The sequence below is a fragment of the Amblyomma mixtum genome, chromosome 9, assembly GCF_055824585.1.
Source record: "Amblyomma mixtum isolate Tamu chromosome 9, ASM5582458v1, whole genome shotgun sequence".
Lineage (NCBI taxonomy): Eukaryota > Metazoa > Arthropoda > Arachnida > Ixodida > Ixodidae > Amblyomma > Amblyomma mixtum.
In genome coordinates this window covers 37,230,486-37,258,292 of record NC_143020.1, presented here as the reverse complement: position 1 = coordinate 37,258,292, position 27,807 = coordinate 37,230,486, and the positions used below count along the sequence as shown (strand labels likewise).

The 27,807-nt window shown below is 46.5% G+C and overlaps 1 pseudogene; it reads left to right on the top strand.

The window, feature by feature from the left end:
• Nucleotides 1-27,396, top strand: LOC149328761 (venom peptide isomerase heavy chain-like; annotated as a pseudogene).
• Nucleotides 27,397-27,807: the final 411 nt, after the last annotated feature.

Sequence of the window (27,807 nt, the reverse complement as noted above, 5' to 3'; positions counted from 1 at the left end):
ATGCGGAATGCCCTCTGCTTTTCTCTTCTCGTATATTGTGCTGCTCAAAAGGTAAGCCCACCTGCCTCTTTGAAGTGTACTATGTGTTCCCGTATGTACTGTTTGTCTTCCCTGGGTCATTTACCAGTGTTTTCAGCGAACCGGTACTTGTCGCGAAACATGTTTATGAGTAGTCGTTCAGTGAGTCATTCGCTATTGAATGCTCGGCTATCGCAGGTGCGAAGGATGCCCGAACGGGAATGCCATGCTTTAAAGTATTCCCGCTTCTAGAACATATTTCGCATTAAACTGCTACAAGGAATGGCGCTGAGCAAATTCCCTGCGCAAGGCCGATTATAGGCGCTGAAGAATGACTAAATTCTGAACCATTTTAAAAGCATAGACAGTAAATGGGCGCAGATAAAAATATAAAAATCATAAAGCGGTTCATAGCGCTTTACTCCCCTGATCGCATCTTTTTAGTCTTGTTTTCGTTGCTGCGATCACCAGCTTGTTATAATTGCGTTGCCCCAGTACTCAGGAAGTCACATAGCTAACCTCAAATAATTCTGCGGCAGCGAAATGGGTACCGTGTCCCCATAAAGCCACGAGAAGGTAGAAGATATCTAGGTAAACACCGACTCCACCGTGTGGCAGGCGTCTTATTTAGGATATAGGATGCAATGACACTGTGCTTGTGAAGGAACATTTGAGAAATAATAATACCGATGCAAAGAATACTAAACTTTTATCTACGCCATGAAAACACCACAGACAGAAAACGTCACAGTCGCATTACGTTGTGCTCGAGTTAGCTCGTGGCCCAGCAATTACTTTGTTACAGCCGTAGCTTCGCTATCCCCTATGTTGACTGAACCTTCAACGGAATTGGGCAATGGACGTTTTTTTTTCGTCATATCCAGTATATCTTTATAAATCGTTGTTTCGGGATATCGAGTATTTCATTACGGAAAGGTTCGAGCGTATATATGCCCTTATAAGCAGGATTATCAGTCAAAAAACATGAAAACAAGAACTGCAATACCAGACGTGTTGTCAACCAAACTCATACCTCTGAGTCTTTCGGCTTCCAAGAGCTTTACTTTTTTCTCAAGTTAAGCTACTGCCAGAACACTCACGCAAACAGGCCGATATCTAAGAACTTCTCTCACCTCGATTAATTCCTGGATTAGCCTACTCATCTAGTGGCACAACTTCAGACATCCATTAAAGATTGGACCACACCGTTCTCACGAACGCCAGGGCTCTGCAATGCGTGCTTGAATTACTTCCTCTAGCTAGCGGTAATCGTCGCCAAGACTGTCACTTATGCATCTGCACGTTTGGCTGGTAGAGCATTCCTCGCGAGCCAAGGGTACTATACCCCGCATTGCCTGCAGCTGCAAACTTATTTTGATGTTTTAATGCTCATCTTGCGGTCTCATGCTTTAATGCGAGCTTTTGCTGCACTGCCTCGACAGCATTGTTGGGGGCCTAGAATACGTCATTAGCATTCTATAGGGATCAGTTTTGTTTAGCAGTTTGAAAAACTTGTGGATGTACAGTATGACAGCCATTTTTTGTTTCTTCTCGAATTTGCTTTCTTTACTATTTTGTGTCTTGTCCTTCTTTATTCACTTTTGCAACAATTTTTCTTTCCGGTACATGCTTCAACGGTAGCAACAATGACCCGCTTTCGAATGGCTATTCCTTAAATCCGGTGCACTTTCAAGTGAAATCTTTTCTGCGGGTGCTGCGGTTGAAATTGCAGGCTTGGAGAATAGTAACTTCAATTTTCATGAAAAATATATGTGAGGACCGCTGTAAAAGCAAGAGGAGAAAGTGGCGCCAGCAAGTTTCGAGGTGTTGATACTGAGTTACAAATCCGAATATCGAAAATTATGAAGCTTCCGGCTTTCAGGATTTTTTTAAGCTGCGACATTGTTCCATTAAAAAGCCATTTGCCTCGATGAAGCAAGGCCTCCCCATGTCGAAAGGCGCTTATTTCGACCTTCACATATTAAATATAAAGAACTATAACTTCTGGGCATATATTTTAACAGACCTATGAAAGCTGCCAGAAAGTTGGGCATGAGAGAAGTGAGCACTGCAGATGGAACAGAACAAAGCAGTGACGCATTTTTAAAGTGGCTGTCAGATTAAATATATTTCACTCTTTTAAACCTTGACAATCATAAAAAGCTTTATTTGTTGTTGCTAGCCCGGAGGGTTGTGGGGAGAAGAGAAATATGAGAAGCTTTAGTTTAGAACCTCTTAATAATTTATAGCACGCATCTTTTCACCATATCCTCTAGCCTATAACCACTGATAAGGTCTGCTCAAGAGTGCGACAGTTAGCATGCATTTATTTTCGAAGGTAGTATTCTGTCTTCTTAGACAGACTACAATCTTTCCCATTCGGAAGCCTTATACTCGCTGAGATTTCAGTCGACAGTTTGTAGCCCTTTTGCAAACGGCTGTAAAAAGACCAAGCATACATCTTTGCAGATATCGGAAAATACCCTAATACTATTGATTTGGTATGTACGCTAGGCATTGCAAGTCTATGTATTGTCGGCATGCCTGCACGGAAATAATGATATGCTTTCACAAAATGCCCGTCAGATTTGAAAGACATGATCTCTTTATGAATCACTTAATGAAGACATGCGACTTGAGGTATGGGCAAAAGCTCATGAAATGGCACAGTTATCGTTCTAGGCACCACTTCCCACAGAAGCAGGCGCTTGCATACAAATCATGCCATCAAGAAGCTTTTCCTATGCACTTAGCAAAGAAGAAATGTTTGGGTGTGTTTACACGGTGCTTGTTGACATCCAAAGATGTAATAGCTAGAGTTTAAGTTCAGCACCAAAAAGCTCCGATTTTGAAACTGAAATGTACTGAAGAAAGGTCACGTTACAAGAAGGTAACTTTAGGATAAACTTGATAATGAGTATAAGAAAACATAGTAAACTAGGCTCTAAACTCACCTAAACAAAGATCACGTGTGGCTCCAATATTCATTAAATTTATTTGCTCCATTTTTTCAGGTCATTGCTGACACCATAAATCACGCAAGTAAGCAATACAACGCTCGAAATAAGAGGCGTTCCTTGTGATTAAAAGATGATGATTTTAACTGCCCGTAGGCACTGTCTGAAGTTACACTTTTATACAGGGTTCCTCACGATGGAATTGATATCCCTGATTGTTTAGACCGCCTGGATCTGTTTGTCACGATGTCACACGTCCTTTATAATGAATTTGCTCTAAACAAGCGCCTAAAAGGCTCACCCATTCAGTGTATGAAAGTCCAATCTGACATCATAAAAGAGAGTAGAGTTGTCTTGTTTTAGTCTTTTAGAGATACGTGGAACTGCTGAAAATCTAGGTTACCTTCACGTTGCTCTATACTGCAATTTTTGAACTTGTCATGCTTATTTCATACTTGATAGTCATGACATCTTGCACTAATTTCAGGTCTTTACTATTTTTTCTGGGAAAAAAATAAAGAAGTGTGAATGAAAAATGTGTATCAAACTAAATAGTGTATGAAGCGCGCATGTTCCAACGGTAAAGTACTATCCTCGCGTAATACCACAAATGCCTACTAAAAATCCTAGTGGGTCCTTAGTAGTGTACCAAGAGGTACAGTGTACCTGGCACTACATTTAAAAAGCAGATCATCAAAGGTAGTGAAACATATAACAATTTGGTGATAAGGGAGAGTTTCCGAAAGTGTTTTTAAGTCCTTTGTTTCTCTTTTCTATTGCTTCAGTCCTAAGGTATACTAGGCGATTCTCCGAACGATGTTGTGTTTTGTGTATGATTTTCCAAAAATGGTATTAACTCGAACGAAATCAAAAAAGTTAAAATTTTCAAAGTGTGAGTTGTTACACAGGCTGACGGGGAGTAAGAACGGTTAGAAATTCTCATATATCGACCAAATGTGCTATGCGCTAAACAACAGTAACTTACACTAGCATCTACTCCCCGAATTAATTTTGTTGTTATCGGTAGCGATGATATCGAAGTGAAGAATGATAAGAGGCTCAAGGGCTCGATGAAGGCGAAACTCTAGTGGCCCGTGTACAGTGCGATGTCAGTGCACGTTAAGGAACGCCTGGTGGTCGAAATTTTACAGAGCCCTTCACTACGGCGTCCCTCATAGCCTGACTTGCTTTGGGACGTGAAACCCCAATAAACCAAACGATATTATATCTTCGTTTGAACGTTTTCTTTTTTTTTCTGCTGCATTTGAACACTATTTCTTTACTTGTTTATATATCCGATATTTGATGTTTGCCGTTTCAAGTTTTGTAATTCTGGTTACGTTTGTTTTACACGTCGTGTGGTGCGCTCCTAATATAATAAACTAGTGCTCGTGTAATTTCAACGCTGATTGTCTCACACGCCTCAGTCATGATATCTGGCTATAGTGCTTTGTTATATATCCCTTGTTGCTTCTTCTTTTTTTCTCTTTCGCCTAAAATTTTTACAAACCTTCTGCTTTTATCGTTAGGTCAACAATTATCTTCTAATAAATTAACTTTGCTTTCATTCGTTGTTTAATTTCACAACTCACTTTAATTATGAGTTCATGTGGCACCAACATCACATAGCACACTGTATGAAATATGCAAGATACTTGTCTGCTCTGCAGAGGCAAAGCTTGTCCGACTTTCAGCTAATTCATACCGAGTAATTCTGGATAAAATCATTTTTGAGCGGTAAACCATTTACGAACAAGATTCCCTTTTATAATGTAAGACTTTACTATAACAATCATAATATAATATCCGCCGATCACACGATGGCAGTACTGCATTTTTTTCTATTAACGTTTTTGCTACCACCAAAGGCGTCACCTATTGGTTTTCTGAGCAGTTTTAACTTTTCGATTTAATCAATAGAAACGCTTTCAAAGAAAGGTTTTTCTGCATACCAGAAGAAAGAACCATTACCTACAATATTTTTATAAGATTTTAACTATTTTCGAATTTTCAAACTTTCCTTCCGCAAATGTTGGATATACCCGCGAGTGACGGATAGGCACTTGATCGTTTGATTAAATTAGTATGTGCGGATATTCCACGATCTATATCAAGTTTATTTTTCCAGCTCTGACACTCATATAAACAAATAGGCTAAAACGTTTCGGGTCAATGTTCAGTGCATGAACTGCATGGACATTGCGCGCGTACAGCTGCAGGCTTGTAGTGGCTTCTGCAATCTCAAACTTCGGAATGCACTGCCTGATTAGAAGGCACCACAGTAAATAGCCAGCGCCAGTTTCTTCGCGGTATTTGTAGTTTCTTTACTCAAATCAATGTGTCTGTCCCTTCTTTGAATTTTCGAGCGCCTCAAGTTTTCTCGTGGCTTTACTTTCTCGCAGACTGCGGACGGGGACAACCTATCAGTCGAATCGTCAACGGCCGAGCGATAACGAAGTTTCAGGTTCCTTGGATTGTAAGTAAGCGACTTCTTCATCTCGGCGCTGTCGAATTGAAATGCCAGTGGACAGTGAAACTGTCGATCATTTAAAATACTCATGTGCTCTATGACTAGTTTAACCAAGGCTACTGGCTATTCATAACCACTAACATAGTGAGGGCAGCTGTGCTCACTTGGACAACAGCACTGGTTACATTTCAAAGAAAGATTTTGTCGGTTTGGAACGAAAAATTTCTGGCATTGTGCTTTGTTTACGGTTGAGAATATCGAAAGCTCATAGTTGCAGGTTCTTAAGACGCGAAGTAAGTGGACCTATCTCGCGGTGGATTTGCGTTTTGTGTCTCCGGTCTCGTTCCTGGCGGTCTGCGCATTATATACGATAAAATACTCGTAGCTTGCCGGTAGAAGCTAGTCAGGTAGTAGCCATCAAGAATGCACAATAGCCGAAAGGCTGAAACAGAAGCAGGTTAGTGGCTGGGTCTAGAAGGAACCGAAGAAGCAAAGGTTGCTGGAATCATTTTCTTAGCGCTGTAAAAACAATGACTCTACGTCTACGACACACACACAAAGGACCACCGCTAGAATTCAATTAACCTTTCCTGGGCGCATACAAATGAAATATAGCTTTCACAGAGCGCACACACGTGCCCCATCTGTTGCAACAGGTGTAACTGCACCCTCCCTCTCCTGCGTGGCATGCGATAGCGCAGATGATCAATGTAAGGTATCGGTAGTGCGTGCGGGGTCATTACTACCGCTAATTCTTTCTCAGTACCCCGCCGCTGCCGTCTTCAATGGACCCCCCCCCCCTCGACGGGACGGGACGGGACGGCGGGGTGCGCTCGAAGGGAAGAATGACACTTCTTGGCGCCGGGCCGCTTGGGCGTCCATCGCCCTTTGGGGCTGACTCGCGCCGGCTAGGCAAAAGAGCGGTGAAAGCTATGTGGCTGAAGGGCCGCCACACGTCGACCCCCCCTTGTCTTAATCCCCTCGTCTTAGCGGACACCAGATATGCGACACAAGCTCGCGACGAACGTCTCGTTCGAAAAGTATGCAGGATTCCTGAGAGGATTAAGCACTGCCGGACGGAACGGCGTCAGGGCGCCGTGACGAGGGGGCAAACGAGATGAGGAATAGCCGGCGACAACGCGTCTAGCCGCGAGCAGCGAAGGCCCGAGTTGGGTGACGCTACGGGTATCGGTGAGGCTGCCGACTAAACAGCCTTGAGAAGGCTAAGTCGCCTTGGAATGCAGGTCCGAGCTCACAGTGTCAGCTACAGTGGTAGCTGCCCGCTTAAGCCCGTTAATCCCGAATTCCGAGACGACGCCAAAGTCGAGGGTCATTGGGGAAACGAACGGCACGTGCTCGCACGAGTGTGTTTTGGGTTTTTTTACTTTTATTTTGGAGGGATAGAATGTTCTACCCCGCACATGGAGAGGGTGTTTTGCCCTACGGAGGCTAGAGGGCTGGCCATGCTCTCGATGAGCCAATCGTATGAAGAGTGTAGCATGATTGGTGGCTACCAAATGTGGGCCGGGCCTTTAGGGTTTTAAAACCGGGCCCCGGAGCCGGAAAAAGGGTTCTGAGCTAAGGTCAGGTGCTATGCATCTTCGGCTACGCCGAGTAGGGGCCTCCCCTAGTGTTAGCCAGTTCCGCCTTTTTGTTGTTTGTCTTTTTGCTGCTTAATATGTCTCCAGTGCCTTAACTTGTATGTGATTGTAAATATCTGTACATAAACTTCAAGTATTCCCTTTATCCCTGCATCGTAACTCATCGCAAGACCGTCTCTGACGGGGCACCCCTGGTGCGAAGAAAGGCTTCAGTCTTCCAGTTAAACAAACCGTCTCTGGCGGAGCACCTCTGGTGCGAGGAAGGAAGATAAAGAACTTGTGTGTGAGAACTTTACTGGCGCAGTCGACAGGATCCTGCGGCCATCGGAAGACGGCGCAGGAAGAAGAAGACTGAAGGCAGGGAAAGAGGCGACGATCAGGCAGCGCTCGAGAAGGCCTGCAGAGAGACAGCGGCAAGGGCCACGGGAGCGGACCAGCGACGCAAGGCAGTCGGCCGGAAAAGAGAGTAGCAACTGGACCACCACCAGGCACAAGCGAGACGGCAGCAACGTGCGCGACGCCATCGGCATCAAAGGGTGAGTCTCTTCTTGCTTCGTGCTGGCGTGAGCATTGCTGTCCAGTTAAGCTTGGGTGGGTTGCATGGATACGCGCTTCGCCCATTTAAACCCTGATAAGCTGAAAGCAAGGGCGATGGGCGACGGAGATGACACGGTGATTGTCGGAAACGAGACGAGCGAGTTGGAGACGCCGGAGATGCCACAGGTTGAGGAAAAAAATGGAAAAGCGCAGGACGACCTGCTGGTGTTAGAGAAGAAGTATCAGCTGGCAAAGCTGGAACTTGAGATGGCTCAGCTGAGACAGCGGGGAAGCGCTGGAGAGGACTCCAGGGTCGTTGAGAGGCATGCTAGCCACAGCGAGCTAAGGCATTACACAAAATTGCTTGCGGGGATACTCCCAAAATTTCCAAGCGACGCAGAAGTGGCAGTGTGGTTCGAGGCGGCGGAAAACGCACTAAATGCATATGAAGTGCCGAAAGAAAGGTGGGGCCAAATTATTTTCCCGCTCGTCGCAGACAAGGTGCAGTTCCTGTCGACCCGCTTAGCGCCATCTCAGCACAGGGACTACGAAGCGGTAAAGAAATCGGTACTGGAGGAGCTGAAACTCTCCGCGGGAGAGTACCTCAGTAGATTTCAAGGCGCGAAGAAACGGAGCACCGAAGGATGGAGAGCGTATACGACGCGTCTCCAGAGCTACTTACGCTTCTATTTAGACGCGCGCAGCGTCAGCACCTTTGAGCAGTTGCTGGAGCTGTTAGTGGCGGACCAGCTAAAAAAATAACCTCTCAGATTCAGCGCTAAAGTACGTTACGCTGCAAGAAGGAAACGGGTGGCGGAAAGCAACCGAACTGGCCGCACTACTGCTGACCTTCGAGGACGCGGAGGGGTAAAATAGTGCGGATAAGAGGGTAGAGCCGAAAAGAACGGACGCTCAAAGTGCAGGTGCTAAAAAGCCGGCTAGGGAACCGCATAGATATACTACAGGGAGATCACAGGCACCGCAGGCAAGGTCACACCCTAGAGGTTGTTTCTCCTGCGGAGAAATGGGGCACCACAGAGCGAACTGCCCGCACGTGAAAAGAAAGGATGCAGCAAACGCGCCTAATGATAAGGGGAACGGCCTCTCAGCACGTGTTGCAATGCAGGAGGACTCAGCGGCACAACACCACCGCGAGCTAATAACTCTAACTTGTCGAGATGGGGATATTGAGGCCATTCTAGACACCGGAACTGACGTCACTGTAGTTCGAGAGAGTGTAGTGCCGCCTGAACTGGTCAAGCCGCACGGAACAATCAATCTGGTCTCCGCATTTGGAGAAAAGGTGCAGGCAAAGCTGGCAATCCTAAACCCCTTATGTTAAAGCGAAACGCGGGCGCCTTCGCCGACATCCGCGAGGCCGTGCCGGTCTTGTGCGCTTTAACAGACAAGCTGGTGTCCCAGACGAATTGTTTGCTCTCAGAGGAAGCCTGGGAGGCGCTTAAACAGGAGGGGGAGATCAGAGGGATCGTTGCCGACAAAGAGGCGCAGGGTGATTACAAAGAGGCGTGTCGGGAGCACCCGCCAACAGCCGTAGTGGCAGACGGAAAGAAAGAGGCCGCTGTCGCCCAGGTGGCAATGCAAAGCGAGGGTGACGAGAGCGTGAGCTCGGACAGCAGCGACAAAGAAGCCCCCGCGGTGGGAGAGAAAAGCGCGTCGGAAACATTCCGGGAGAGCCAGCGGAGTGACGCGACCTTGCAGGGAGCGTGGAGAGACGCCAGGGCAGGAAAGAAAGGCATGGCAGCGGTAGATGGTGTCCTGTATCACAAAGATAAGCTTCTGGGCCAGACAGTGATGCAATTGGTGTTGCCGGAGTGTCGCCGTGGAGAAGTACTGCAGTTGGCACACGAGTCAAATTGGGGAGGACATCTGGGGTTCAGGAAAACGAAGTCCAGAATTAAAGCCAGCTTTTATTGGCCAGGCGTAGAAGACGAGGTCAGGCGGTATTGTAATAGCTGTCACAATTGCCAAACGAGATAGGATCTGCGTCGGGCAGACAGCGTGCCTATAGAGCCGTTGGTGAGGCCACGATATCCGTTTCAGCGGGTAAACGTTGACGTCATCGGGCCGCTGGAACCAGCCTCGGGTAGGGGCCATAGGTACGCACTATGCGTCATTGACATGTGCACGCGCTGGCCGGAGGTCGTTTGTCTTCGTTCCCTCAGTGCTAAAGCCACCTGCGACGCCCTTCTCGCGGTGTTCAGCAGGACAGGCATCCCCGAGGTAATATCGTCAGACTGCGGAACAAATTTCACCGCGGAACTCACCCAGGAGTTTTTAAAGAAGCTGGGGTGCTCCCCTCGGTTTTCGACACCGGGTCACCCGGAGAGTAATGGAGCTGTAGAACGCTGGAATAAGACGTTCAAAAACATGCTGTACCATGTTATCCAGAAAGAGGGGAGTAACTGGGACAAGTTTGTACCCTTTTTGCTGTGGGCATACAGAGAGGTGCCTCATGATACGACTGGGGTGGCGCCTTTCGAGATGCTTTATGGAAGGCAGCCGAACGGCCCGCTCAGCATACTAAAGAACGCATGGACAGGAGAGAGTGAGTCCCCAGTAAGGTTGGGGCCCTCCCCGGCTCAGTACATGCTAGACCTAAAAGGCCGTCTTGAACGGGCGGCTGAAGTCGCGAAGGCAGTAAGCTTGAGGCAGCAAAATGCGTACGCCACGCAATTCAACCGGCGAGCGACCGCCAAAGACTTCGGGAAAGGGGAGGCAGTTTTAATATTTGATGAACAGCGCCCAGGCAAGATGTTTCCTAAGTGGAAGGGGCCAGGCAGCGTCGTGGAAAAGTACCGCGAGCACTCTTATTTCGTGCAAATGCCGGACGGCGGCAGGAAACTAGTCCATGCAAGCAGAATGCGCCCCTATATGAGCCGGGTAATGAACGTGGGCGTAATGTTCGAGGGAGACAGCGCGTTCGGCGAGGTAGAATACGCGCCCCGGCAGACAGCGGCACGGTCCGCGGGTGCTCGCCTACCACGAGACGCGGTTGCCCATTTGTCACAGCACGAGCGAGACAAAATTCTGGCAGCGTTCGCGGAACACGAGGAGCTTTTCAGTGACCGGCCGGGGGTGTCATCGGTAAAAGAGCACGAAATTGTGCTTCAGGAGGGGTTCACGCCAAAGGGTCCCTATCCTTACCGCGTACCTGCGAGCCTAACAGCCGAGGTGGGCAAACAGGTGGACGAGCTTCTGGAATTGGGTTTAATCTTTCCATGCGAGAGCCCGTATGCACACCCGCTGGTTTGCGTGCCTAAGAAAGACGGCACTGTAAGAATGTGCGTAGATTTCCGCAGGTTAAACGCCGGGACTATAGCTGACGCCTACCCGATGGCACTGCAACAGGAGCTGATCATGAAAGTAGGCAGAGCGAAATATATAACCCTGCTGGACCTTCGGAGGGGTTATTGGCAGGTGCCACTAGCTCCATCAGCTCAGCTTCTCACCGCTTTCGCGTGTCACCGGGGGCAGTTTGCGTGGAAGGTCATGCCGTTTGGGCTCAAGAACGCCGGGCAGACATTCCAGAGGGTTATGAACGGGCTGTTGCTCCCGCACTCTGAGCATTGCTGTGCGTACCTCGACGATATCGCAGTGTTCAGTGAGACGCTCGAAGAGCATGTGCGCCACCTTAGAGAGGTGTTCAAGACGCTTGGACAGGTAAATCTCAAGGTAAAGCTAGAGAAGTGCCAAATAGCACGAACGTCCATTCGCTACCTAGGGCACATTGTTGGTTCGGGGCGGCACGCCCCTGCCCCAGAGAAACTGGCAGCGATAAGGGGGTTGAAAGCACCCGCAACGAAACGGGAACTCCGCAGTGTTCTGGGACTGTGCGGGTATTACCGCAGCTACGTACCGAACTATGCTGAGGTGGCGAGGCCACTGACAGAGCTCACCGGGAAGAGGATTCCGAATAAGATCCCATGGTCGCAAAAAGCTGAAGGTGCGTTTCGACAGCTCAAAACGGCACTCTGCGAAGCGGTAGCTTTAGCTACTCCGGACCCCAAAGGGCCATACTGGTTGTACACGGACGCGCCTGCCTTTGCCGCGGGGGCCTGCCTTTCCCAGCGAGCGGAGGACGGCTCGGAACGGCCGATCGCATTTGCGAGCCACAAGTTCTCCCCAGCGCAGACCCGTTGGTCTACCATCGAAAGGGAGGCATTTGCGGTGATTTGGGGACTCAGTAAGTTCGATCACTGGCTCTTCGGTGCACCTGTCACGGTCGTCTCCGACCACAATCCTCTTTCGTACCTTACGCTTAGCACACCACATGGCGCGAAGTTGACGCGCTGGGCGCTCGCGCTACAGCGGTATAATGTGGTTGTGCAACATCGAAAGGGTAGCGAACACGCCAACGCTGACGCCTTGTCACGCGTAAGCAATGATTGCTGGGTTCTGGACAGCGGTGCTCCGCTGGCTGCGGAGCGGGAGGGGGCTCCCCTCGCCACTTCCACATGGCTACGCGAGTGAATTGTGTGTGTTGTGTGAAATGTGTGCACTCGGAGGTGGTGAACTGGGGGAAGCCTACCAACCTGGACTCCGTTTTACGGCGCACAGAAAGCATGCCACTGTATCTATTTGTGCAATTTGCTTATGTTGTATTGGTGCCCGTGTGCATTATTTTGCTTTTAGTTTTGCTGATGGAACTGGTCCCAGCGCGACAGCTTGGACTTCGGTCAATGCGCTGGATTTAAATGTCTGAAACGCGCGTTTGAATGTGTACATGTTCTTTATGTTCCTCGTCCGGCGAGGGTTTTGTTGGTGCAAGTGCTCACGTAATTACTAATTAAGTGCAGCACTACCGTATGTCACCCGCAGGGTGGTGTCATGACAGATACCGATCCCTATTGTTTGTAATTCTAAAAGTGCCATTTGAGCCCTTTTTAGAATCTTGGAAAGGGCGTGTAAGGTATCGGTAGTGCGTGCGGGGTCATTACTACCGCTAATTCTTTCTCAGTACCCCGCCGCTGCCGTCTTCAATGGACCCCCCCCCACCCCCCCCCTCGACGGGACGGGACGGGACGGTGGGGTGCGCTCGAAGGGAAGAATGACACTTCTTGGCGCCGGGCCGCTCGGGCGTCCATCGCCCTTTGGGGCTGACTCGCGCCGGCTAGGCAAAAGAGTGGTGAAAGCTATGTGGCTGAAGGGCCGCCACACGTCGACCCCCCCTTGTCTTAATCCCCTCGTCTTAGCGGACACCAGATATGCGACACAAGCTCGCGACGAACGTCTCGTTCGAAAAGTATGCAGGATTCCTGAGAGGATTAAGCACTGCCGGACGGAACGGCGTCAGGGCGCCGTGACGAGGGGGCAAACGAGATGAGGAATAGCCGGCGACAACGCGTCTAGCCACGAGCAGCGAAGGCCCGAGTTGGGTGACGCTACGGGTATCGGTGAGGCGCCGACTAAACAGCCTTGGGAAGGCTAAGTCGCCTTGGAATGCAGGTCCGGGCTCACAGTGTCAGCTACAGTGGTAGCTGCCCGCTTAAGCCCGTTAATCCCGAATTCCGAGACGACGCCAAAGTCGAGGGTCATTGGGGAAACGAACGGCACGTGCTCGCACGAGTGTGTTTTGTGTTTTTTTTTTACTTTTATTTTGGAGGGATAGAATGTTCTACCCCGCACATGGAGAGGGTGTTTTGCCCTACGGAGGCTAGAGGGCTGGCCATGCTCTCGATGAGCCAATCGTATGAAGAGTGTAGCATGATTGGTGGCTACCAAATGTGGGCCGGGCCTTTAGGGTTTTAAAACCGGGCCCCGGAGCCGGAAAAAGGGTTCTGAGCTAAGGTCAGGTGCTATGCATCTTCGGCTACGCCGAGTAGGGGCCTCCCCTAGTGTTAGCCAGTTCCGCCTTTTTGTTGTTTGTCTTTTTGCTGCTTAATATGTCTCCAGTGCCTTAACTTGTATGTGATTGTAAATATCTGTACATAAACTTCAAGTATTCCCTTTATCCCTGCATCGTAACTCATCGCAAGACCGTCTCTGACGGGGCACCCCTGGTGCGAAGAAAGGCTTCAGTCTTCCAGTTAAACAAACCGTCTCTGGCGGGGCACCTCTGGTGCGAGGAAGGAAGATAAAGAACTTGTGTGTGAGAACTTTACTATCAATTTCTTCCACTGCGAACGCAAGTGAAGGAGTGCTAACATACACGTCGCCCGCTTCGTGAATTTGAATAGCTTAAGTAATTTCGCTTCTTTTTTCTCGGCGTCCATGCCTGCGCAGCGCGACCTGTTGCAAATGCCGAGGTACCTGCGTGTGCTCAAGGAAAGCAATTTGTCTTTTATGTGTCCAGTAAAAGTTAATTGAAGTCTAGCGGATGTCCTTTGTATGTTTGTCGTCAATGAAAATTTTAAATGTGTTTTAAGGAAAGGAAATGACGCAGTAACTGACTGTGTCACATATCTCGGGGGACACCCCAATAGCGCCGTAAACGAAGGGATAAAGGAGGGAGGGAAAAAAGAAAGGATGGACGAGGTGCCATAATGGAGGGCCTAGGGATATTTAACCGCCTAGGGATATTTAACGTGGACTGACAGCCGACCGCGCAGGGATATTTAACGTGGACTGACATCGCACAGCAAACAGGCGCTTTTTTTTGCGCTTCGGCTCCATCGAAAATCGGCAGACGCGGACGGGTTCGTCCGCGGTGTCTGTGATTTAAACTGCTAACAAAATGATTCCAGCAAACAAATACCAACTAGCCCTATTTAATGTTTTAACGAAGCAAGGGGTGCCTCTTATTGTGAAAAGATTGACTACATTGGCAGCATGAAACATAATATTTCGAAACATTGGAGCTGCTGTTTTCGACCCTCACTCACTAAATCAAGAATACTACGGTATTTAGCACGAATCAAAATAAAAGACAGTTACCTTATGGCTAAGAACATCAACACAACAGTGGATTAATTAAAACTAGTTATGACAGTTTTGACGTTTGGAAACACAAAGTGCCGGTCTATTTTATCGCAGGTTCATGAACAAACTGTGTGTAGCTTTCAAAGCATGACCAGAGATTGAATTATTTCACCATATGATGAATATATGTCTTGCGACTGCAATAAGATTAGAAATTCAAGTTTTGATAATATTTAAAGCAATGTTGACAAGAACACAAGGCAAAACGGCTGCTACATTTTCGAACACAATGCTCGTTGCGAAATATTTTTATTACAAATATTGTATGGAACACCAAGGAGGATATACAGTCGAACCTCGTTTTAAAGAAACGAATTATATAATGGCATAATTGGTTCATGAATGATGATTCCACTTCGGTGCTCGTCAACAATGGCTAGAAACAAGCTATGGCTATAACGAAGTAATCACCAGGCACCTTTGACTTCGTTATAAGGAGCGTCAACTGCAGTAGGCTTTTTCCTGCATGAATGTAGACGCATAAAAAAAAACATCGTGCAGCGTTTTTTGGGTGTTATGAGATATCTTTTGTTTTCTTACCTCCAGGTGTATGTGCAGATAGCAAACAAGTGGGCACCAAACAATATAACGGAAGCTATGTGTGGTGGAAGCATCATTTCTGAAAACTACGTTCTCACAGCAGCGCACTGCGTAGACGTATTGTAAGTTTTTACAATGTACGTGACTAAGCTGATGATCTCTGTATCTTTTGTCCTGACACGAATTACATTTTTTCTTCTATATATCTTCGTCCAGAAATATAGTATAAAAATTCCCAGCCTTGCTTTTAAAAAAGTATCAAGTCGCTTTAAGCAATATTCATGTACCTGCACTTAAAAGCAAATTACCGCTACCGTGTCTCTGTCCGTACTGTTCTTTGAAGTGCTCATTTTTCTTTCATTTTTCTGAGAGGCAGCGTGCAATACTGCATTAAAGGTAGAAGAGAATTTTAAATTTATTGCTCTCCAAAACACTAATAATAATATGCTTCCACTCTCCATGACGAACTCAAGGGCTAGCTTGTATTAAAGGATGTCCCTGAGTACTTTAAAAATATCTTTCTAAGTGTGCGAACAGAAATCTTGGGCCAAAAAATTATGTTAGCACTAAGGGTTGATGAATTTTTCTTTCCGAAGCAACGCCTGCTCATTACCATGCGTCGGCGTCAAGTTCTGTTTTAAGGCGAAAGCCTTTAATGCCTCATCGTTGTAAGCTGGAGTTGTCGACAGAAAAGTCACGCTTTTCAATTGGTCGAAACGGTCGTGACGTCACAGTGCCCGAATTTCAAACGGGGCCAATTATACTTTGGCTAGTAACCATGGAACCAATTAATGGGATCTTCCAAGCAAGTGGGACTGAGTTTAATAATTTGCTTAACCAATTAGCCTAATTAAACTTTCTAATCAGGCCCGATAAATAAGTTAAACCGAGTAGGAAATTGCTCGTGTTCGGAAATCGAAACCCGGTCTCCGGAGTGCGAGACGAGCGTGCCAACCTCTTCGCCTTGCCAGCCCGATGGTTTGGAATGGACAAAGGCGCGTCGAGTGAATACGGTGTCTTCGGTCACTCCGATCTTCCTTACTTCCCGCTACGGCGAGGTTTACGTGTCGACCGAGGTATGCGAGACAGATACATTTTCTTTCCTCAAAAACCAATTTACCGACGAGCAAGGCGTAGAGCCGAACGGGCGATGGCGTTCTGTGGACTCCCTGGCAGCGTTGCAAGACGCTGTCGCATTCCACTCTTAGAGGCGAAGCTTAACCTCTTGACCACACATCAGTGACACAAGGAGCAACACCGCGCTTAAGGCTTTCGCCTCACCGCACTTTAGGTCAACAAAGTGCCCCCCTGATTTTTTTATTTTACTTTTTTATAATTTTCTCCCCCTCCTTCCTCAGGCTTTCTTTCTGAGACTTACTAGTGACGTTCTTTTGATTTTTTTAAAATAAACTTATTAGGTTTCAGAACGTTGTTACAGTCTCTGTCTCATAACCTCTTTAAGGGACGGTCGGATATGCCTCCTTCGTTCCAGTATCCAAGGTACCGTTAATCGGGGCGCATCATTTTCGTTACTCTTAATAAAAATCCCCAGTTCCATGCTTATGAGGCAAGTTTCGGAAGTGAGAGTGAAGAAATGACGATATTATGTGTGCTTCCACGGAGGCACCGGTAGTAAAACATGCGCATTAGGGGCTCAGGAAAAGTGGGGAAAAAATTACGCATTCTACGCTGCCCTGCCTAAAGCAGGAACCAAGCGGTAGCAAATCTTATACTTGATATAGAATGTTCCTTTCCAAAAGGTGCGACTACCACAGTGCCCTCTTGCGTTGTGGCGCAGTGCCTCATCTTAACCCGCTCCGCTGCTCCACTCTATTCCCTTTCTCTATCGCCGCGCCGTGCTCCAGGTACTGCAGCCTTCGTCCTCCGCACTGCGTCTCAACAGTGCAGTGCTTCTGTATCGATACGTCTGCCCTATGCTACCACGTTCCACTCGCTCCTCATCTCAGTACCTCCTCTTCGCTTTGCCCTAGCCCCTCCTCCTGTCCTGTTTCTCCTTCTCTGCTAACCATTGCATCCACTTTTATCCGCCTCACTCAGCGCGCGTCTACGCCAACGGTGCGGATGAGTGGAGTGGTGCTATAAGAGCTATCGATGGCAAAACACTTGTTTTTCCGCTAACCGGCGTTATTTAGATTAAAAGGAAACTATATAATAGGGAGGCATGGGAATAGCGGGCTCGAGCACGCGTGTGAAAGACAGTCCAGAATTTCATTGTAGCAGGCTTTGTGTGATTGTGTACTTAGCTCAATAGGGAGTCCAGAGTGCGCATGATCAGAATGCTAACGGGGAAATAACTTAAGCTTACGCACGAAATTTTCAGAAGTTAGCGTTGGGGAAGTTGCGGCTTTTGAGCGCTTACAGTGAAAACATTGCGGCGTTCATCCAAGCGAGAGCCGCCCGCTTCAGCAGCTTCACTCACGATCGATATGTTTACTGGCAATTACGGGGGTTGCTGCCATTCACTATGAGTGACCTTGTTTTGCTGTGAGTGACTAACTTTAAGCTACAACTCAACCATGTTTTCGAGCTACAGTTTTCATGCTGGCGCACTTAAGCCTAATTGGACCTCCCGCTGCGTTGCAAAGGTGGACAACTGCTCGTAACGCAACAGAAATAGGTTTCGTGCTTTGCCACGATGTTTTATTTATTTGAATAATTTAACACGACAAATACTATTAAATCTACCTAGGTTTCTCGAGCGATCTGTACTTACCACTTCCCAAAATAAATGGCGCCACAGTGCGCATTTCTTATTTCACAATTTTCTAATCTCTCAGGCACTTCCTTGAGAATTTTAGGGGCGGAAAAAAAAACGTTCCTCTATCATTAGGCTGTCAAAGACTACGTTATATTTTCTTTTGGCTAAGTAGCGGCCTTGGCGACCATTTTTAAAGCGCCTGCCGCCTCGGTGTAAGACCGACCATGTTTAATATTTTCGGAGCGTTATACTAAAACTCTCATCGCGACAAGTTGCTTACAGCACGCTTGCGTAATATCTCTTAGCTCCGCACTACTCCTTACATTATAACAAAACTCTCTAATAGCAGGAGGGGCGTTATTCTTCTGCGCATTCGTAGTGGCGCCCCACATTCCACTATCACAGTAATCGATAGGGTCCCTTTATTCTAAAACTGCTAAATAGATCTCATATACCAAAGGCATAACGTATGTAAGGTTTCGATGGAGTAAGAGAGGCAGCTGTAGCCACGCGACGTGATCGGTACAAGTCTCTTCGTAGTTACGTGCAGCGGTAAATGCGGAAGGGTAGAGCAGCCAACGTACTTTGTACAGCCTACTGTACTATCAGCAACGAATGAAACGCGAACAAGAATACTGAGGTGGCAACACAAAAACACCAACGCATTAGCTGCTGTATTGGAAATACAAGCGCGGTTGAATAACACTTCTAAAGACGAGTCTTCATGCCTTTGAAATTGAAATAGCAGGAGCTAGTATAGAGCTTCCTGTGGCTAAGAGCTGCGCATTTTTCTGTGCGTGGTTCAATTGTCTTGTTCGCGTTTCATTTCTTCCTGATAGTACATCGACCGAGTAGTCGAGAAGCGGGCTGCCATCACCACAGTCACTAATTTCAGATGATGCGTACATTTTCTGCAGCGGGAAGAGGCCATTCTGGACTCGGGTGTACTACAACACCTCCGAAATGCTGCAAGGTCCAAGCGAGGCAGTGGACAAGTATGTCGTTCACCCCGACTTCATTTGGGAAACACTCGCTAATGACATAGCGCTGCTTAAGGTAAGAATAAGGTCGAGAAAAGCGCGTCAGACGGCACTGAAAGAAAAAAAAAAGGCGGGAACAGTTGCACGTATACAGCATGCAGTTTTCTTCCCTCACGTCTTCAAGAATAGAACAGAAGTTTCTCGAGCTCATGCCGACCCACATATTCGGCCAAAGTATTCCGGAGCACACTTCAGCGTAAACGGTTTTCTCGCGAGTACCGTAGAAAATACATAATAGTTTCTTGCGTTCACACGCGAACGTAGCAGCGACCTTTCCGGTTATATCTATAGAGTACTTTCTAACTTTAGCTAGCGAAGGCATGAAAAGAGTTTGGTCGTCTTAGTGTGCTCGTAATGGCACGGCCGTGACAGGACATGGATAAGCATTTAATTGCGGATTACATTTCACTTCACGTTCGCGGACACCTAAGAGAGCAACTTTTTCGTTAACCGAAATGGTTTCGTTTGCTTTATTAGGTTTAAACTCCCAAAGCGACTCAGGTTATTAGGGATGCCGTAGTGGAGGGCTGCGAATAATTTTGACCACGTCGGGTTACTTAACGTGCACTGACATCATACAGTAAACGGGCCTCTAGCATTGCGTCTCGATTTAAACGCGACAGCTGCTGCCGGGATCGTTCCCGTGTTTTTCGGGCCAGCAGCAGAGCACAATAACCATTGAGCCACTGCAGTGACTCACCTTCACGAGGGTAAGCCCTGTTCACGGCAAGGACGAGGAAGAAGGGTGTCGGTGAAAAAATTACATTGTTGACTGTGTCCTGCTCAAAGAATAAATATCAGCGATAGATTTGTGCAGTGCGGTGCTACTTTTGCTTTACAGGCTGCCGGCGATATTGCAGTTAGAACAGTACCGCAGCTAGCGTTCGCTCTGTTCAGCGATCTTCGCGTCGAAGCGTTAACATCCCGTTATTGTTGAACATCATGTAATAGTACGACTTTTCTTTTTTACTGTAAGAACGTCTACAGTTTATTTCACATGCTGAATCTTGTTTATGTATAATGTGCGAAGAAAATGTATCGCAACTGAATAAACATCAGCCTCCCCCCCCCCACCCAACCAAACCTACATATATAAATTCATAAATAAGGGTATCAATCACTGCAGCCGTTTTTGTGGTGAGAAAGATAACTTCGGTCATATGACCTGTGTGCGCAAAGTCCGTAAGCTTCCTTCAGAACTCTCGCCTGAACCCTCTTAGGAAAAGCTAATGTCCAGTGATGACCCCGACATTCAGTCCAAGGCCGCTGAATGGGCCGGCGTCGCCAAAGGTCTCCACAACCGGAGCCACGCTAGCTCCTCCCTTTATGCTCAATATAGTTTTTTTCACCTTCCTCCATTCACATTACGTATGTACGTATACTGTAAATCACACGTATATGTCACCGTTAACCATACTGAGCACAGTATGTATACACATATATATTTTGTTGCCGATAATCTCTCAATTTATTTTGTTCTTTGTATAAAATTTTGATGACTGCCGACTAGCATGTATACAGTGACCCAATCTGTGCCGTACTTGTGCATAGTTCTCGAGTAATCATTCCCGATGTGGCCACTGTTTATTGTTCTCTACTTCGATCGCCCTTACCTTTTGTTTCATCCAGTGATTCTCAAACTTCTTTCTAACTGAGAACACTGGGCCTCGGAAGCCATATTTCTTACAAGCCAGGCGGCGGTTCGAAAAGGAACACGGGCATTACTCTTAATCTCCAGCACAAGGCAGTGTCATCATGCGAATCAATCAAGAACGTGAAGTAGTGGCGCGCAAAAAAAGGTTAGTAGGGGAATTGCGCGCCCTGAGCTGGCGTCTGAAAAAAAATGTGGTGGGGTTCATGCGCAGTCGTGTTTGGAAAGCAGCCCACAAAGAGCTTTCTTTGTAAAATTGGTGATTTGAACGAGAATATTTTCGAGAGAACTCCACCTGGTTGTTTGACATTAATAAGCTGCTTAATACTGAAACCAACCTACATTCATTAACAGCCAAATATTTCTGGACCATCACGATCTCTCCTTCACAGGCTACTGAGAGATGCTCAAGCAACAGCAAGTAGCTGCATTGGATTCGGTTTTGTTTTCACGTGACAAAAACCATTCTGGCATGCGGAGCGGTGCATTCCCGCGGATCTATTTACCGCAGTGTTTGCCAGCTGCTTGTGCCACAGCTTGACGTAACGCCTTCTCGAAAAGATTGTATTCCATTTCCAACACGCGCACTACATCAAAGCTGGTCTTGTGGTTGGCGCGTTCGCAGTACTTGGTGAGGGAGTTCATTTCTGTATTCTTTCAACAGACTTCAATTTGTTGCTGCCCTATTCTCATATTGAGGTTTTCCACCTCACTGAGGTATGCTTCCCGGAATTGAAAGTACGGAATTCAGCAGGCAGCGCCCGGCTGTTTTTCTATAGAGACGCGGTCTTTGGGGCATGGTAGAAAGTGGCTGATCGTTGAAGTGGGTGTGTGGGCCATGCAGATGTCTTCTGCGTAGAATGCGTGCCATTGTTTCGCTAGCGCCTTTAACGTTTCGAAGGACAATGCGCGTGCTTTACGCTGCTTCGGTGATTAGTGGCATTCCTGTTCTTCGTGCCTGATGGCTGGAAACAAATTCAAGAAAATAACTTGTGTTTCCAGTCTCCCGTAGATCGGCGAACACGATGCTTGCTTGCGTTTTCCTCTCAGCTTCTTAAGACTTAATGGAATTGGCTCTCTGTAGTAAACCAACAACGGTAGTCGGGGTCAGTATTCCTCAGCTTCTAAATTTGGTGATGTTAATGGTTAGAGAGTAGTGCCGATGTGAGGTCATCATCATCATCAGCCTGACTACACCCACTGCAGGGCAAAGGCCTCTCCCATGTCTCTCCAATTAACCCTGTCCTTTGTCAGTTGCCGCCACTGTATCCCTGCAAACTTCTTAATCTCATCCGCCCACCTAACTTTCTGCCGTCCCCTGCTACGTTTGCTTTCTCTTGGAATCCACTCCGTTACCCTTAAGGACCAGCGGTTATCTTGCCTTCGCATTACATGCCCTGCCCAAGCCCATTTCTTCCTCTTGATTTCAACTAAGATGTCATTGACCCGCGTTTGTTCCCTCACCCACTCCGCCCTCTTCCGATCTCTTAACGTTACACCTATCATTTTCCTTTCCATAGCTCGCTGCGTTGTTCTTAACTTAAGCTGAACCCTCTTTGTTAGCCTCCACGTTTCTGCCCCATAGGTGAGTACCGGTAGGATACAGCTGTTGTATACTTTTCTCTTCAGGGATATTGGTAAGCTACCATTCATGATCTGAGAGAACCTACCATATGCGCTCCACCCCATTCGTATTCTTCTAGTTATTTCCCTCTCATGATCCGGATCTGCGGTCACTACCTGCCCTAAGTAGACATATTCTCTTACTACTTCCAGCACCTCGCTACCAATTGCGAACTGCTGTTCCCTTGCTAGGCTGTTGAACATTACTTTGGTTTTCTGCATGTTAATTCTTAGCCCCACCGTTCTGCTCTGCCTGTCTAACTGATTGATCATGCTTTGCAGTTCTTGTCCTGAGTGGCTTAGCAAGGCAATGTCATCAGCGAATCGCAAATTACTCAGGTATTCTCCATTAACTCTTATCCCCAACTGTTCCCATTCCAGTCCGATGTGAGGTGGCGTTACGGAATCACGGTCAAACCATCGGACCTTATGAGCATGACATTGAATAATACCTGGCCGTACGTCCAAAAGCACGTCAAGTGTCATGATTCCTTCAGTGTAGCAATAATTCATTTCCAGTTTAAACTCAGTCCCTCAGGAAAGACGGGCGCATTTCTTTTCCAAATCTTGAACTCCTTCCGCAAATCACACCGCAGGAACTATTTGTGAAGTTCAGTTTTAATCGTTTCATGATATCCCTTTTTTTTCTTTGCCTCACTCAAGCTGCTGCTAGCATCTCCAGCGATCTACACTAGGTAGGATCAAGAGGGTCATGAAACTGGAACGAAACAGCGTGAAAACACAGGACTACAGAAAGGAAGAGCACAGACATCTGGGACATCTGACTTACATCTGGTTCTATTTCGTGCGAGAAAGCATTAAATACAGAATGCAAGCCCAAGAAAAAAAAACACAACTCACTACTGAAATCATTTACTGGCATCTAAGAAAGCTGGGATCGATTTGCCGCACAGGTTTTTGCATTTCTTTGCGGCTGGGCGCTTTTAGGAGCCACATTGTTTAGTTTCGCAGCGCCGGATTCTGTATAATTTCTTGTGCTCCACCGACGACGACATATACGTTTCGGAAATTCGTGAAGGGGCTGATTTGAAAGGAAACTATTCCGTAGCAAGAACAAGACAAGAATATATTGTATGTATGGAAATGAAGCATTAATTTTTGGTGTGCTCTCTTCACAGAGCCATGTTACACTGGTGCCACATTTTACCGCCAAAACCTCTCAAATAGGCTGAAACTCTGAAAACACGCAAGCGACTTTCTTAAGACCATTTCTTTGTTTAATGACTCTCGCACGGGAGTAAAAAACTTTTTATACACCCTGAGTCATTTTTAGCTTGTTTACTAGATTACGCTGACTGTGGGAACACAGCTCGTTTAAATGCAATCAGAACGGCTTTACGCTGTTTGGGATGTTGCTTGAATGATGGTGCTGATGTCAGAGACAATTTTCTAATAGATACAGCGCTTAAGAGACACGTCCCTTTGCCATGTCGTTGAATAAAGTTACTTGCGAAGATGTTTTCTTCTCTCACTGAAGAGGCAACCGCGCTGGGCAGAATTTCATTTTTCTCAGCTTACAGCGCCTTTTTCAGTATCGGAACGGAGTGCGCATAAAATAGAAGCCCATTATATGCAACAGTGCGCGCACATTTTTTTCCTTGATGTTTCAAAAAGGAACTAGTAACCAGTTGCACTTTTTGGCCTTGCCAATGAAGCTTAGTGAATTTTCCGAAACTGGCTTACAATTTATTAATTACGAATCCATTTCAGGGAAGCGGAAGAATACAATATAGCTCGATTTATTTTTATTTTTTCATTTTCTCTGCCTTTAGCTCAGGTCACCAATTGAGTTCGACAGGAGCGTCCGACCAGTTTGTTTGCCGAAGCATACACTGTCTTTGACCCACAGACATGCAATTGTTGCTGGATGGGGAAGAGTATCGGAAGGTAAGTGCAATGCAAATATGGGGAATTAGGTATATCCTATTTGCTACAAGAGTGGTGAGCTTGCACAGAAACAACACCAGCTAGCTGAGTGACCAAAGCCTTGAAGGCTAATTTCGTGATAACATATTCACATTGAAGGTATACACCTCGAACAAAGACATCACAGACGGAGCCCCGCTGTGTGCAGTGTACAGATGGAGTCTTAAGTAAACGGAACACACTATAGCGTTTTCATTGCAATTTTGCTTTCGCTATCTTATATAAAGGAGGGTTGTTTATCCAACAGAAAGCTTAGTAGCGCAGAGACACAAGGAAGAAGTGGACGAGACGAGCGTGCTTTGTTTCAATAAACTTATTGAAGCGCACTTGACAGTTCCCTAGATACCGGCCTCGGCTCCAATCTCCCCTCCCCTTCCTCTGCTGCTTGTAACGTCTGAAAATGCCACCCCTGATGACAAACTTCGGTAAATGGGCAGGAGGAAGGATGGCCCAAACGTGAGCTGTTTGAAGCGACAAGCGTCGCTCATAGCGACAGATCTATTAGTACGCCCTCAGTAGATGTGCCCCACAAAGAGCAGTCTTTTCTGATATCTGATATTTTTTTGCCTTTACATCTTTACTATCTCCACCCTTGCCACCAACCTTCCCCTTTAAATTTAAATTTCAATGCGGTTACGAAAGAGAACGTTTGCGCATGCGCGGGTGGCTCCGCTATAAACTGCCTACTTCAATAAATTTGTTGAAATTTAGTGCTCGTGCCGTCCACTTCTCTGCTGTGTCCTTTTGTCTCTGCGCTTGCGCACGTCCTCATGACCGATCAACAGGCCTAAATTGCTACCCTTCAAGCTTCAATTTAGAAATTCGTGCAAACCTTAGAAGGCAATAGTCTCCTGTGTTTACTTTTGTCCGCATCTGTATGTGCAGTGCAATTTCCATCACCTTTAAATAAGAGGGCTTTCTCAAACCTGAGCAGTAAATTCCATACATGCCATTTTACTGCAATAAAGTTGGCAGGTGTGCCGCTAGAACTTTTTGGATCTATAGAAGAGTATAAAGGCGGCTCGAAAAATTGCAGGTACCTTGTTTTGGATCAAAACATAAAGATTCCTTTTTCACGGTGCACAAATGAATTTCTATGAATTTTACATTCCTGTCAGAGACCACTCAGTTAAGTCAGTCTGGTTCTTCTTTGCACCTTTGTTCTATTTATTCAAGCTCCCATAGCCACTGCGAGCTTTTCTATTGGAATTTATTCTTGTCTGGAACTTGTCTCATATTCCATCACACACAATTTAAAGAGCTTAAACCTGATATACATTAATTGTATTAGTGGATTCACAGGCGTCGATTTATTCTCACAGACACATCAATGTTTCACAACTGTTAAAAAAGGGTCTTATTAGTGCTAGGTTGATATCGCATAATGAGAAAAAAAGTTGGAAAGAAGAGTTTTTTTGGGCATGTGGGCCTCGCTTCATTTACGAAAGCTTTAAAAAATCAACTCCCCCCCCCCCCCCCTCCTTCTTGTCATTTGCCGCTCCATTAAATTTCTTAGCTTTGAACAGCCATTTGTTTTTGTTCCTCATTTGAATTATACATTTCGCGTAAAGCGCCTCATATCTACATTTTGTTCACTTCCTCCATTCCTCCTTTCGTCACTATTACCGTATCCAGAGGGAGATCCGTCTCACAACCTTCTCTTCATAAGTCGGGTAGTTCTTCCCTACGATATCTGCAAATTCGGCTTCATCAGCGAGGAGCAGGCGGAAGCCTTCAACAGTTCTATGGTGATCTGCACCTCAGCCAGAGGGAAAGACAGCTGTCAAGTGAGTTATTTTATGTGCCTGCTCGAGATCTCTTCATGAAAGTATTTATCCTAGCCATTTTTATTCGTTACATTGTTCATTCATTCCAACCGAAAAATACAAATCATCACTCATTGTTTGCAGTTGTATTTAATAGATTCCTACATTATTTATTTCCAACATGCAGTTAGCTTCGCTCCGGAGTCTCTTCTTGCCAAGGACACAAGATATGCATAAAAGTATGCGCGCACTGAAAACCTAAGGCAGTAAGAAACAAGAAGTCTTCACAAAACTAGTAGTGCTATACGAAATGCCTGAGCTCCTTAGCAGGAACCACCTCTCACTTCTGAACTGCTGGCAGCTTGCGAGGGCGCTTGCTCGGTTGCCGTTTGAGGCTTAAAACCTTCGCACCAAAATATATTGGGCGTAGCCGGCGCTTCAAGGGTTGGCCTTTGGCTTGTGGATTTCCCAAACTTTTATTTTTCTACGAAGTATGCTTAAATGACAGGCAACAAATAAGAGCTTACAGGCGAAAATTCAAATTTTATTGAAATAAGGCGCCATATTAGGCGTATTTTGCAATACGCTTCCGTATTATATGATCCACCTCACTTGTCCTCTGCTTGCTGCTGACGTAGCCGCGACGGATAACGTCGGACTGTCGGTGGCAGAATTACGGCTGTGCTACAGGTACAAGTTATTCGCGCTTAGGTTCGCCTATGCTTCCCTTTACCTGCAAAAAACACACCTATTCTGTCATTTCTTTGTCTAAAACCCACCAATTTTTGCTTTTTTTCGCAGCCATGGTGATAATAAAGGAGTTTCCTGTGTTGACGACGCGTAACATCTTTTCATAAGAATGAAATCTGTTGCGCCGTAGAGGTCACAGCTAACAGCCGTTGTAGCATTCTACTTGCGGAAGCGGGCCGAACAATAATGACACCGAGGGGTGATCGCGCCTTAGGCTACGACGTATTAGACATACGTTGGAAGGGTACGATACAAACAGAAATCAGAACATGACCTAATATGATCGGTTAATTCGTTTTCTCGACATGTTGTGGTCCGCCGTGTTGCCATAACAAACAAAGGAAAAGGAAAACGAAATGAACCATCACAAAATGCAACCCCGGTTTTGCAAAGCGCGTAAAGAATTTTCTGTTCAATAAGCAGACATTTTGCCTGGCCTCAGCGACATGCTGCTATGTTCACCGCTACGTGTGACTGATTCTTTCAATTCTTTTTTTTTTTCAGGGTGACTCTGGTGGCCCACTAACTATGTGGTCCAGGTTAGGGAAAACTGTACAAATCGGCCTCGTTTCCTTTGGTGTCGGGTGCGCTCGAGGAGAGAAACCAAGCATCTACACTCGTGTGTCGAAGTACGTGCCATGGATTGAGAAAGAAATCGCGAATGCCGATCAGGAGGGCTCCAACGACAAGCTTGCCGACCCCGCTATTCATAGGGTTCACATCAAAGCAAGAATCAATAGGCGTTTGTTCAGGCTTAGAGGAGCCGCTTCCAGATGCTAGATCTTCAGCGGAGAGCACAGTCTTCCATGTGTCATGTTCTTTTGCGAACGGAGAATAACTTGATGTCCTCCTGATCCCAGCCCAGTTGAACAGTGCGGGGCTCTCAAGGCCTTGTGCGTCCTAGAGCAGATAACTTCGGTCTTTTTGGCTGTGCTTTATGTTTGTGTACAGTTTATTTGTTATATAAAGTGCTTACGCAAGGGCGGACAAGCTTCGACTCAGGTTGAAGTATACAATGCCTTGACTTTGAAACCCTGAGTTCTGTTTTGGTAATACTGGTGAAATGAACACCTTCTAAGGGCTGACTTTATTTTGACATTTCAGTAATAAAACTCATTCTATTTTGTGCTTCTGCTCTTAGCGCCTCCTTGAAGGTATGCTGCAGCCCATATTTGCGCATTAGGAGCACACATTGACCTCGAAGCCGAACTTAAAGTTGTTCTTGCAAAGCCACTCAAGATTTCAATGC